The sequence below is a fragment of the Aedes aegypti genome, chromosome 3, assembly GCF_002204515.2.
Source record: "Aedes aegypti strain LVP_AGWG chromosome 3, AaegL5.0 Primary Assembly, whole genome shotgun sequence".
NCBI lineage: Eukaryota > Metazoa > Arthropoda > Insecta > Diptera > Culicidae > Aedes > Aedes aegypti.
The window spans coordinates 397,393,342-397,408,304 of NC_035109.1; the positions used below are offsets into that span (position 1 = coordinate 397,393,342).

Sequence of the window (14,963 nt, forward strand, 5' to 3'; positions counted from 1 at the left end):
GATTGAATATACTAAGTATAATATAGCTTAATATGTTGTTCTTTGTTTCTTTTTTCATTACAGAACTAAAACATCACTTCTAAGAAAACAAAGGTTTGTACAATAATCTCTATTAATTGAAAAAAAAAACCGGCACAGTTGATGATTTTGTGTATAAAAGTGGAGCCTAAGTCAAGTGGTTAGAGTCCACGGCTACAAAGCAAAGCCATGCTGAAGGTGTCTAGGTTCGATTCTTGGTTGGACCAGGATTTGTTAAGGAAATTTCCTTGACTTCCCTTGGCATATAGTATCAGCGTACCTGGCACGCGATATACGGATGCGAAAATGTCAACTTTTGCAAAGAAAACTCTCAGTTAATAATAGTGGAAGTTCTCATTGAACACTTAGCTGGGAAGCAGGCTCTTTCCCAGTGAGGACGTATTGCCAAGAAGAAGAAGAAGAACATATCATCACTTAAGTGTTTTTTTCAGTCTTTTATTGTTATGTAATACGGATTCTAATTTTGTTCAGTTTTTCCGACACATAATGCTAACTAACGTAATGTTACCTATTTGGGGAAAAATAGTATTCTGAAATAGAACCGGAGAATTATTATAGTCTCAAGAAATAATGATAAATTTCTTAAGAGATAAGCTCAATATTCTGTTCCGCTCTAGAAAAGATTTTTTTGACAGAATTGGTAAAACAAGATTTTCTTTCCATTTCTGAAATTCGTATCGAGATAAGGGATTACATTTATTTTTGAGTGCATAGTCTCCATTAATTCCATCAATTCTGTAATTTTTAAGGCAGTCCTCACTACAAGATCGGGTTTTGCAGAAGTTTTAAAAACGCCCTTCAATTTCAGATTTTAGTTCCTGTAGAATTATAAAAAAGTTAGAGTAAAGTGGGGCAAAAGTTCGAGTGGGGCAAGAGTTTCTTTTTAAGATTTCTAGCTCAATTCAAAACAAAACTTATAAATGTCATTGTGGTTCAAATGCTATTCAAGTAAGAGACTTTTACTCCAAATATCATAAAAATCGATTGAGATTTGTGAAAATTATGGATATTTGTTGTTTTTTGACGTGAATATTGTAATTTTTTGTCAAGCTTTCGTTGCATGGAACCAATTGAAGATAAAATCTTTTTCAATATTTTATGTAAGGGCGTTTCTAGGCCTATCATAAGATTGTTTTGAAGTGTATTAGATTTTGCATAAATGCTTGAAAACAATTTTTGGCCCATAGTGGGGCAAATGCTCGAATCAGCGGGGCAAAAGTTCGACCCATGTATAAAATCAAGGACAAATTTGCAAATTGCCTAAAATCCACATATTATTTTAAAATTTAGTTAAATTTGTCTGATCGTGTGAAAACTGTCACCAAAATTTTAACGTTTCCACTAAGTTTTGCGAAAACCTGTTATTTTCAAGTATATTACAATTAACCCGGTTTTGGGCAATTTTTTGATGAAAATTTAGTGTGTATATTTCGGCTAACTTAAGTTTACGGCTGGTGTAAAGTATGCCTGTCTTAAAAAGATCGATATTTTGTGTTTTAGCCAGCGAACTTTTGCCCTACACTAGATTCGAACTCTTGCCCCACCGGTGGGGCAAAAGTTCGAATAAGACAATCAATTTTGGAACTGTTATAACTAAAAATGGGTAAATATTTTGATACAAGTATGTTCAGCAAAATTATAGCCAATATGTTGAAGGTTCACTGTATGGTATTTGTTTTGATTTAACCGCTATTGTTTTCCTGGAAACTTTAATTATGCCACTAAGGTCGAACTTACTCTAACCTTAGAATTAGATTCACACCTCTCATATAAGGATTTTTGAAATAAAAGCGTGTGAATAATGAACTATTTTAATATATCTTTTTTATTTTTTTTTTTGAAAGGATCACAAACTGAATTGATGAAACATGAATATTGGACAGTATGACAGAACACATTTACATTTTATGAAAAGATTGATATGCGTTTTTTTCAGAAATTGTTTCCCAACGTTGTCGATCGTCTCCCGATCTCAATGTCTTCAATCTTTGCAGCAACCGCTGTACTGCCCGGTTTTTGTTTAGCTTTGGCAATGACAGCTCGGTGTATTCTATTCAATTATTACCAACAGCTGGAAATGCAGCTCAACTCGCTTTCTCTTCTAAGTTCTACATATGTTATGTGTTGTAGGTCAATGCTTCCAGCAGTCGTCAATTGCTTTAGAACGCCTCCACAGGGTATTTTTTTAAAGAATATTTTCTATACCATAATAATACTTACTCTACTGAACAATACCTTATTATTAAGCAAATTAAAACACAATTTAGTACTATACCATTTAATTCCACTAGTGTTTGTATCCTTTGACAGATACGCGTATTTTGTTATAATCCTAAACGAATATATTTTTGGATATGCCATGAAAATTTTCAAAGATTTATTCACGTTTTTTGCACGATGTTCATTTTACCACCAATAGCCGTTTATATTACCCACCTATTGCAGGTAAAATGAACATTTGCATCGTTTTTTGCTAGTGATAAAAATATATAAAAATGTTGCTTGTTTAATCTGAATTCGTGTCGCTACTATTGAGAACATCCCTTTTTTGATGTTGTGCGATAGAACTATACAAATTCCTTGTTTTTTTATATCCTGCAGGGAATTTTATTCTTATTTGTAAATTCGCCTGGATTGAAGCATCGCTAAGCTTCAACCCAGTCGAAATTACAGTTAGGCTAAAAAATCACAGCAGAATGAAAGAGAGGCAGATAGAAAATAGTCACCCGACTAGAGGCTTCTAACAAAAATATAATAAAATTTTATTAGAATATGATATGCATATCATATTATGATAAAATTTTGTTAGGCTCCGTTATCTATAGAACATAATAAAACAGAAGTATAGCATAATGTGTTTTATTTCCCTTTAAGATATTTTTTTGTTCATTTTTAACAACTTTATAACAAAATAAATAGATAGTTATGCATTTCAATAATATACAATATTATCGTACATCGAACAGTATTATAATTTTGATACTTTGTATCAAACATTATAACTTGGTTTGATATGTTTTTTTATAAAATTAAAACACATTTTGCTATGTTTATGTTACTATTCATACACTTCTTGTTATAATTTTAGTTATTTTAACAACATCCTGCATCAAGTTTGTAATAACCTATGTTCGAAAAAAAAATTATAACATAATAACATATGCTGATATAATTTTGTTATGTACCCTTAGTCGGGCATTAATGCATAAACTTTAGTAATCCTGTGACTATTTTTATTTCTGAGTGTAGTGAGATTGTCATGTTAAATATTGAGAATTATATCTCCCATCAATGACATCCTCTAGGAACAAAGCATCAGCATACATAACTACTTATAAAAAGGCAATCCAAGGTTTCGAAGTGAAAACCGAACAAACTTGTTTTCGATATGTGTTTTAATCCGTAAAAAGGCAGGACGGACCTTAGATCACAAAAAATGCTTCGATCTCAGTCAATAATCAATGGAATTTTTTAAATTATGGGAAGGTGATTAGTGTATCTACATTTTGGGGAGTGACCCATCCCTTCATACCCCTTCCCGCTTTTGTTTGACCCGAAAAAAATTGGCTTTTTAGTGTTTTCCTATGATAATTTTACTTAACATCATGAAAACAAAAATGTTCTGCAGTTTTTCGTTTCTATAAACTGGGCAAAATGATGAACTTAGTCCAAAGTAGGCATTTTTGACCATTATGGTCCTAAAGGAAGAGGACACCGGTGAGTCCGAATTTGTATAGAAGTGCTCATGTGAAAATGGCTGTATTATATAGCCATGATTCGTCAGGAAATCCTAAGGCTTATGTTTTTGGTGACGATGGAGGTTGACGCATCTTCTAATCCATCCCCTCCATGTTTAGCTTTGATATTCTACGATTCTTTGTTCTGAACTATTCAAAATTTCGCTTACTACTGCATAGATATGCATTCGATAGATGCCTTTGGAAGAGTGCGAGTCCAATAGGAAACATCGCATTCGTTAGGCATTCTGTGATTTCTAATGGGTGATGATCCTGAAAAAATGGGTAAGGATTTGAAGAAATTACTAGGGATCTGGTAGACGCCCTGCTCGAAACGGCCAATGATCGGTTCTCGCTCCATCAAGAGGGCCTACAATCGGAAAATTTCGCAAACTGCCAATGACTCTCTCTTAATCATTCATTGAAAACCGATAAGGCCTATCCTTGGGCCAAGCACGCTAATAACATTCAATTTGGCCAAAAAAAAGGCCCATGCCTTGTTGAAAATCGAAAATGGGCCAAGCATTTCAACTCATCATTTTGTTCACATTTTTGTCAGTTTTCAGAATAAAATCAATTATTAGCGTGTAGTAATAGTAAATCGCCACTCAACGAGCAATAAAGCACAATGCCACATTGGTCCCAGAGCCATATCTAGGAAGACAAAAATGATTGCGCCTAAACCGTCAATTTTAGATATATGGTGTCTTCGGCAAAGTTTCTCCATATTTTTCAGACATTTTTTTCAGAGATGTGAAATTAGGGTGGCCCACATGGTTTACGAGATCAGCACATAAACTGTTTTGCTGACGCATTTAGGACTACACAATGTTCTACAATGTTTTAGAACAACCGATTTGGAGCAACTTTGCCGAAGAACCCAAATTTCTATCTCTTATGGTTCGCGAGTTATGATTTTTTTTAACAAAAAAATTAGGGTGGTACTGAAAAATCAGTTTTTTCTTGATAACTTTTTATACGATAATTTCTCGCAAAAACTTTGTTCCGAGAACTTTTAGAACTTTTGATTGCGCAACTTTTTGCCGAAGAAACTACTGTTCTATCTCCTATGGTTACAGAGTTATCAGAAATTTTCTTCGAAAAAATGGTTGTTTTCAAATGCCGATATCTCAGAAAGGCGCAAACGGATTTTCAATCTTTTGTCGGCATTAGAAAGATTATTTCTTTCTCTGTTTATGGTGAAAAAACTGTGAGGACGTTTTTTGTTTGAAAAGATTGACAAAATTTGGAAATGATATGTTTTTAACCGAAAATTGTCCATAACTTGTAAAATATTCGAATAGCTCTTTGGTGCCTTCAGCAAAAATGTGCAAAATTGAAAGTTCTGAAAATGCTTCATACAAGTTATTTATGGAAAATTAACGCTTACACATATATTCACCATAAACCAAATTTTATATGGTAAAGAAAGCGAAAAAAGAGATATTTGCTAGAACAATCGAAATAACTGTATGTATGTCATTTAAAATTGAATACACATGTATTGATATCGATCATAGTAAGCGGAATCTAAGGAGTTGAAAAAAGTAAAATTATTTACTGAAGCAGTTTTCAAGTGATCAAGGCCCACCTTCTGGTTCGTTACCTTAGACAGATATTTGGGATTTATATCTGGCTCTTGTTCAAGATTCATGCATTCTTCAACAGGCGAATGCTGCCCTGACTAATTCGTTGTAGCAGATTTATTGGATTTGATTGAATTGAATGGGATAAGTTGGATGCCCAGATAGAATAATTGCAGATACTTCTATATTTCTATGGGAGGATATCATGGGAAGTAAGGTTTTGGTAATTTGAAGGAATTCTTCAAAGTATACGTTTTGTTATCGTTTGGGGTTGATAATATAATGAACGGAACCGGTATTGAATGCATGACCTTCTGCTCAGTAATCCGAAGCGGTAGCAAATTATAACCAACCACGGCATAGGTTAGCTGGACAAACATTATGTCGCATGAAATAACAAGACACCGTTTATGGATTAATGTTCCATGGATCACTGTTAAAACTGCTTCAGCAACTAACTTTCCCTAACTCCAAACATTTCCCTTACTGTGATCGATCTTATTTCATTACATATATTTTCAATTTAAAATGACTTCACATACAGTTATTCCGGTTGTTCCAGCAAATATCCCTTTTTTCGCTCTTTTTTACCATACAAAATTCGGTTTATGGTGAATATATATTATAAAACAATGATTTTTTTATGAATACTTTGTATGAAGCACTTTCAGAATTTTCAATTTTGCACATTATTGCTGAAGGCACCAAAGAGCTATCTCGAATATTTTTCAAGTTATGGACAATTTTCGGTTGAAAACATATCATTTTCAAAATTCTATCAATCTTTTCAAACAAAAAACGTCCTTACAGTTTTTTCACCATAAACAGAGAAAGAAATAATCTTTCTAATGCCGACAAAAGATTAAAAATCCGTTTGCGCCTTTCGGAGATATCGACCTTTGAAAACAACCATTTTTTCGAAGAAAATTTCTGATAACTCTGTAACCATAGGAGATAGAACAGTAGTTTTTTAGGCAAAAAGTTGCGCAATCAAAAGTTCTAAAAGTGCTCGGAACAAAGTTTTTGCGAGAAATTATCGTATAAAAAGTTACCAAGAAAAAACTGATTTTTCAGTACCACCCTAACTTTTTTGTTAAAAAAAAATCATAACTCGCGAACCATAAGAGATAGAAATTTGGGTTCTTCGGCAAAGTTGCTCCAAATCGGTTGTTCTAAAACATTGTAGAACATTGTGTGGTCCTAAATGCGTCAGCAAAAAAGTTTATGTGCTGATCTCGTAAACCATGTGGGCCACCCTAATTTCACATCTCTGAAAAAAATGTCTGAAAAATATGGAGAAACTTTGCCGAAGACACCATATATCTAAAATTGACGGTTTAGGCGCAATCATTTTTGTCTTCCTAGATATGGCTTTGGGACCAATGTGCAATGATTGATTTGAATACTGAGAAATAGGAATTGAAAATGTGGTGGATAATATTCAAATCGAATTTTCCCAGGGTCAACGATCTGAGGATTGGCCCTTTTGAATTGTTACGCAAGAAATCAATGGAAATTCTTAAATTCCGAAAATAATTTTGGAGTTCCAACCGAAATCCTGGGATTTCAATACGACTTCTTATTATATTATAAATATTAGAATCAAAAGTAATCTTGGATTTTCGATGGGAGTTATGGGATTCCAGTGTTTCATGGTGGATACTCTGAATTTTTGATAGGATTGTTGGATTCCAGTTGACGTAAGATCGTAGCAAGCCACGCGTGCGGGCTGACGTGTTTTGAAATTTCTGTCGCGTTTTAATCGTTCTTCGCAAATTTTCACGAATCGCGAAACGGCTGATTAAAGTGTAAAGTTTTACCAAATGAATTCATTTGTTTCGGAGAGTTTGGTTGGAAATCCATCAAGTTGTATTTTTCAATCAGTTCGATGTGCATGTGGCAGTGAATTTCGATTGGTATCTACAGGTCCGGATGTTCGTGATGCTGAGCCGAATACAGCCGTTGGACTTCTTTTAATTTGGTGAGATCTTTCATGTTTGTTCAAAAAAAGGCTTGGTTTGCACGCTGCAAATATGACTAAGTAAGCTTATTTAGATATGAATTGGACGTTTTTTTTTAGTAAAAACATCTCATCCGCTCCGACTAAACAGAGGTCAGTTGATTTTGTTACAGTGCATAATTGAGGAGTACCAATAAGCGTAATGCCAGCTACGATTTGCGAATATTGTTGTGGTTTTATACGTTTTGCAATACTAAAAAGAGAGGGGATTTAACCTCGCTATTTTATTTTCGATACAGAGAGCGAGTAACGGCGCTTTAGCCTAGGCTTCCGAGCCAGGACATGAAGTAGAAATACCTGTGTCCCATCCCTGGAAAAAGAGCACCAATAACAACAATGGAGCGTGCATTAACTTTCTTAGCAAAGCCACTCCCAACGATTTGAACTTTCCCCTGATATGAGACGGTTGGTACGGTTGTCCCCGTTTCTTCCTTAATAAAATTCAAAAATTTACGTCCATCATATTATTCATAAGTGGATAATCCGATCGTCGTGAACTTTTGAGTTATCTTAAAAACCAAGTCTGCACAGTGGGCCTGGCCATTTTAATATTTGTATCATATCACTGATATGCATTGGTCTAGGGAGACAAAAATGATTGCGCATAAACCGTCAATTTTAGATATATGGTGTCTTCGGAAAAGTTTTCTCCATATATTTGTGACATTTTTCTTACGCGCCGTACAAATTATTTTTGGTTTTCATACAAAAAATCTTACCATGGGGGGGGGGGGGGGGGGTTGAAAAACCGCTAAAATTGTCTTACGTAATTAATGGACAGCCCCTTATCGTATAAAAAGTTATCAAGGACCACCCTAACTTATTTGCTTAGGAAAATTGTTTTAAAAAAATCATAAATCGCGAACCATAAGAGATGCAATTTGAATTCTTCGGCAAAGTTGCTCTAAATTGGTTGTTCTAAAATATTGTAGAACATTGTACATGCCTAAATGCATCAACAAAAAAGTTTATAATCTGATCTCGTAAACCATGTTGGCCACCCTAATTTTACATCACTGAAATAAAAGTCTTAAAAATGAGGAGAAACTTTGCCAAAGACACCATATATCTAAAATTGACGGTATAGGTGCAATCATTTTTGTCTTCCTTGATATGGTTTTGGGACCAATTTGCAGGGGAATTAAATGGCATAGTAATAAATTCGATTATCAAAGTAGTTTATGGGGTTTTTAAAGAAACAAACAAGCTGATTTTTATACTGACACAATAATTACTTTATCTTTTTCTAAACAAAAGTTATTGTAATTTTTCACCGCTCTTTCAATATCCGGCTTATTACAGAAAGGAAAAAATACACACCTGTTTTATTAATGATAGACAAAAAAAAACTGTCAAATGACATTTTTATGTTAGAGATATTCATAACTGTTACCAGAGCTCCTGCTCGATTGAAACAATATTTTTTGTTTCCCCTTTTGTTTTACTCCAACATACTGAATACAATTAAACGCTCTAAAAGTGAAAAATCGAGTTGGTTTAAAGCGGAAAGTGTAGAATTTCGTCTGCAAAACACGTAGGATTGATAAAGTAAGTTTGCTAACTTTTTGAATTGAGTCTGTTTGAATAAGTTTTCGAGATTTGTTTATTTTTCCAGATACGTCGGATTGAAGAACTATGCTTTGAATCTTTGATAGCTTATTGTTCTAGCAGAAGCGTGTTGGTGTCGATGTGAGATACAATACTTATGCTCCGATGATTGAAGATTAAAGCTCTTTTGCAACTGCATGGCACATAGAGGATGTAATTTTGTGTTTGTACAGCAAATCCAAGGTAAAAACTATTGATATCATACACAGAAAGAAAAATCCATACAAATCTCAGCGTAAAATCATGTACATGAAAGGAATGCTAGATTTGTCGCAAATTTATACGTCACATTATGTAAAATTACAATAATATCATGTAACTTTCCGCTATACATCGTGTAGTTTAGCATGGACCCTAAACCATTACGCGATAATTCGCATAAATTTACATGATGTTGATGAAATTTTACACGATGTGTCATGTCAATTTGCGAGAAATCTGGCATTCTCTCTATGTGCATGATTTTACGCTGAAAATTACCTTGATTTTTCTTTCTGTGTAGTGCTTATTTTTTACCGTGTCATGACGATTTGTTGTAAGATGTGGGTGAAGGGAATTTCAAACTTTATTTCTTATTTAAGGGGGCAGGATCCATCATTGATATCGGAATTTTCAAAAGCAGTTTTTTCGTTCAAAATCAAGAAAATTTACAGGAAAATGTGTTCACTGTATTCTGTTCCCTTACCGATACACAGTGAACACATTTTCATCGAATAATTTTTAGTTTTGAACAGAAAAACTGCTTTTCAAGTTTCGATGATGACGATGATTACGATGACGGAGCGTTGATCGTTAAACCGAATCAATAATGCATTGAAAAGTAAGTTTTTTCAGTCGAGTCTAGTACACGACACTGAAGACGGCCTTACAGTTGAGGTCGAAATACGCGTATCTGTCAAAGGATACAAACTCTAGTGGAATTAAATGGTATAGTACTAAATTCGATTTTTCCTTCTACTCAAGCTTTTTCAAATATTGACGAATCTTGTTTTATATTTTTTTAAATCGGTTGTAGGACAATCCATTGACTGGTGCACCCATTTTATTGTGCGTAGAATATAAAATACCAATAAGTAGTGCTTCTGGTATATTTTTGCATCCCTATTTGTTTAAATCATGCTATACATCAGTGTTAATCAACGACCAAGCCCAAAATCCAACCGTGTGCTAACGCCTGGCCAACCTGTTCTACGCAAAACGAGTAGGAGATCTACAAATTATAGTGCGTAATTCACCGCTTGGTAGTCCCGTGGCGTACCATATTGATATATCATCGATCTACCACCTCATTAGAAAGATTTATGGCACTAGTAATCCACCGAGAAGCACACCATTAACCGGATTTGATCCCATTCACAGTGCTCTTTACCAGAGCACTGACAACTACTCTGTGTGGACCACAGTCGCTCATTCTGGTGCGGTTTGTGAATGAGCCTCTTGGCTGTCGACCTCCTTCTGCAAAGCCTCTGATCCGTTTCCAAGCAAACACCACTCGGGTGGAAGTTTCTCTGTCCAATGGGGCCAAAAAATCAAGATTGTATACTCACTTTGCCACAGGCTGAGGGTTCTTACTTCTTCTTCTTCTTCTGGCGTTACGTCCCCACTGGGACAGAGCCTGCTTCTCAGCTTAGTGTTCTTATGAGCACTTCCACAGTTATTAACTGAGAGCTTACTATGCCAATGACCATTTTTGCATGTGTATATCGTGTGGCAGGTACGAAGATACTCTATGCCCTGGGAAGTCGAGAAAATTTCCAACCCGAAAAGATCCTCGACCGGTGGGATTCGAACCCACGACCCTCAGCTTGGTCATGCTGAATAGCTGCGCGTTTACCGCTACGGCTATCTGGGCCCCTGAGAAAGGGTTCTTACTTGACACATCTATATCGTCGTCGTTAGCAGCCACACTGAGCCACACTTGTTGGAAGCCTCGGCAGCGGATCGATGTTGTGCCCTCTATTCAGTCGATGGAATCAACAGCGACGACGAGACGACGTTCGCTAACTCAATACTTGTACGCGTTCTCGTTCACAAGATTTGAATAGATTCTTTAATTATGTCATGGACGGTTATTTGGATATAGTGGAGCTTCGACACTGAATGCATGCATTAAGCACTCATGCACATATGAATAATAATTATGCTTTAATGAGATGGGCAACATATGTTCTATTCATCTTTGGATGTTCAAAGAAGAATGAACTTGGCGAATTGAGTATTTCGAGTAGATCCTTAAAGGTGACTTCCGAATATTCATATGGTTTTTTCTACGGTAATATTCAGATAAGATTAATTTGAAAGTATTTTTTTAAATTATTTTTTGAGCAGGTGAATAAAGTATAAAGAATGTTATGTTTGAAATGAGACTGATAAGGGTATTAAAAAAATAAATACCTAAAGAGCATTTTTAAGAATTATTCAATTAGGATAAATGCGCTCCCGAAAAAAAGACTTCCAGTGCACTTGCGCAAGCCAAATACTTCAAAACGGTGACGATAATCGCCCCTATCCGTATTCAAATTATAGCAAACAAGCAACGAAAATAATAAAAAGTAGAGTGCAAAGGAAAATTTCAGAACGAAGCCCCAAAACGGAAGGCAAAACTGCATCAACTGTTCCCGTCGAAGCCCGTCTTTCCAAGGGGGCAATAAGAGGAAGCCGAAGCAGGGCTATCATCCATCGAATGCAATTTGGCGGTAGTTACTGGAAGTATTTACCTCCGTCATAGGAAGTAACGTTTCAGGTTCGAAAATATATGGGTTCCATTGCTCTCCGCTGGTTGTACTCAGTCTCAGAAGTAATTGCGCAAAATTTGACTGATCCACATATCGAAAAAAAACTGGAGCACAGTTCCTTGAATGTAGGAAAAAGGTCGTACGTGCTGTTATATGCCCGTATTCGGCACTATATCGGCAATTGACGATCCGTTTTTAGCGCAAATTGTGACTATTGTTATAATTGCAATTTTCCGCCCTTTTACGCTGACTGCTCCTCCCTCACACTTCACGCGCTTCTTCAACCTGCGAAAGCCCAATCGTCGGTGTCAGTGGACGAACGAGGCGAGGTCGTTAACCAACAAAGCGAAAGCCATCCGCAATAAATGCTCGCCCAGCGCTTTTTAACATCTGATGGAAGCTAATTAAACACAAACCGCGGAGTTTTGGTTGTCTGCTGGGCTGGATTTTTTTGTTTTGTTTTGTTGTTAAGGGTATGGGATATTAGGAATCATTACGTCAAATAGTATACAAAACGAAATTCCTCGTGGCGAATTTAATGTTTTTCAATTTCGTTACATTTCGGCAGTATATAAATATTTAGGTAATAAACCTTCGAGCTGTCACTTAATAAAAACCGAGTTCAGTACTACGACTTATTTTTTTTATTTCCGTTGGAGTTATATTTCGGTAACAAACGATATAATACTTTTTGAAAAAAAAAAAACGAAGAGTGCAAGTCTGCTTAAGTATCCCTTGGACACTAGGGTGCGGTTTATTTTCCAAGCGCTCTCAAAACCTAAAATTCAAATGCCCTACTCAGTTTCATCACATTAAAAGGAAAACATTAGGATTTGTGCCGAACTACAACCGAATACCGTAAGTCAATTTTTACCACAATTCGATGGATTTTTCAGCTCTATCACATTTGACGTAATGCCATTTGGCATAATGCTGCAAAACGACATTTTCGATAAAGGTCATTTGGCATAATAGCCATTTAAAATTACAGTCATTTGGCATAATTGAAAATAAAAAACACATTTCACATAGGTAGCTTTTTTAAATTAAGACTTGTTAATGATCGACTTGTACTAAATGTACGTCATTTTTGGTTTTCTACTGCTTCGTATATTTTCATTTACGAAAATCTTTGAGAGCACACATATTGACTACGCTTCTTAATATTTGAGAGAAGGAACAAAAGGGATGGTTTGCGTTACAAGAATCAGTTGGTACACGGTAAATAATTCAGTACTAAATTTTCCACCTTCTTTCGATCAAAAGCTGTTCTTTTGAGTTTGTAGCCTACAGAATCATAGACACCCCCCGAGCGATGTTTATTTAAATCGGATTGCCTTGGTATTAAAGTTATGATACGCTCAACTGCAAACTCGAAATAAATAAATCATTTTAGAAAGAAGGTGAATTTACTAATCTGGATTTATTACTTCGTACCATGACTACGCATTTCAAGAGGAATTTCGATTCCTAGAAAATTGAAATGTTAAGATATAAAACTTACTTCTTTTACTTCAACTTCTTCTATAGATATAACGTATACGTTAGTCTTTAAAGATTCCAATAAGGCATACAGTAGAACAACGTAGGTACATGGAAATCAGTAGAGCGGTTCCTTTTGAATTCGAATGTCGGTTTACTTTTGTATTTTTTTATTTGGATGAAATTTTGCATATGTTTTCTTTATGCCCAAAAATGCCTTTTTGCATCATCGGCTCGCCATTTTGACTCTAGCCTTACTTTTGAGAAGGGCCTAAGAAAAAAACCCTTAATAATTTTCAAAAAATTATAACTTAGAAACGGTTTGTCCGATCAGTTTGGTGCCTTCCGCAAAGTTTTAGGTTATTGTTGGGACTATTTGGAAAAAAAAATATACACTGTAAAAAAATGTTGTAATTTTTTATATATCGAAAATAAAGCTTAAAAATTAATTTTCTCAAAAATCGTATTTTTGATTTTTTTTTTATATGTTAAAGTAGACAACAAATGAAGTCTTTTGCACAGTGGGTCAAGATGGAGAAATCATGGACAAAAAAGTTATGATTTTTTGAAAATAGGTGAATTTTTGAAAATGGTCATAATAAACTTTTTAAATATTTTTCAACTCGATTTTATGAAAGTACGCAAAATTTACAACAAAAAAGGTGTATTGAAAAATCAGGCTAACTTTAACCGTTTTAAAGATACAGCGATTTTAATACAAAATTATGATATAATTTTCAATTTTTGGTCATTATAATGTAACTTAGAAACGGTTTGTCCGATCAGTTTGGTGTCTTCCGCAAAGTTTTAGTTTATTGTTGGGACTATCTGGAAAAAAAAATATACACTGTAAAAAAAAATGTTGTATTTTTTATATATAAAAATAAAACTTAAAAATCAATTTTCTCAAAAATCGTATTTCTGATTTTTTTTATTTTTTATATGTTGAAGTAGACAAAATATGAAGTCTTTTGCACAGTGGGTCAAGATGGAGAAATCATGGACAAAAAATTTATGATTTTTTTTAAAAAAAAGGTGAATTTGTTGAAAATGGTCATAATAAACTTTTCAAATGTTTCGGTAGCAATTAGCAATTTTTTCTCAAAAACCTTTTTTGTTGAAAATTTTGCATAAAATCGGGTCGAAAAGCATTCAATAAGTTTATTTAGACCATATTGAAAAATCAACCTTTTTTAAAAAAATCATAACTTTTTTGTTCATGATTTCTCCATCTTGACCCACTGTGCAAAAGACTTCATTTTTTGTCTACTTTAACACATAAAAAAATAAAAAAAATCAGAAATACGATTTTTGAGAAAATTGATTTTTAAGCTATATTTTCGATATATAAAAAAATACAACGTTTTTTTACAGTGTATGTTTTTTTTCCAGATACTCCCAACAATAACCTAAAACTTTGCGGAAGACTCCAAACTGATCGGGCAAACCGTTTCTAAGTTATATTAGAATGACCGAAAATTGAAAATTATATCATAATTTTGTATTAAAATCGCTGTATCTTTAAAATGGTAAAAGTTAGCCTGATTTTTCTGTATACCTTTTTATTGTAAATTTTGCGTACCTTCATAAAATCAAGTTTAAAAATATTTAAAAAGTTTATTATGACCATTTTCAAAAATTCACCTATTTTCGAAAAACATAACTTTTTTGTCCATGATTTCTCCATCTTGACCCACTGTGCAAAAGACTTCATTTGTTGTCTACTTTAACATGTAAAATAATGAAAAAAAAAATC

General features: G+C 34.3%; 1 protein-coding gene across 1 annotated transcript in view; it reads left to right on the forward strand.

Annotated features, from left to right (window-relative positions):
• The window catches only part of LOC5567876 (ras association domain-containing protein 10), a 143,106-nt gene that overhangs the window by 85,227 nt on the left and 42,916 nt on the right, over nucleotides 1-14,963 (forward strand). Inside the window, exon 2 of the mRNA XM_001651857.2 lies at nucleotides 64-93. The gene's annotated coding sequence lies outside the window, so the exon portion shown is untranslated. The remainder of the gene's footprint in view (nucleotides 1-63; nucleotides 94-14,963) is intronic.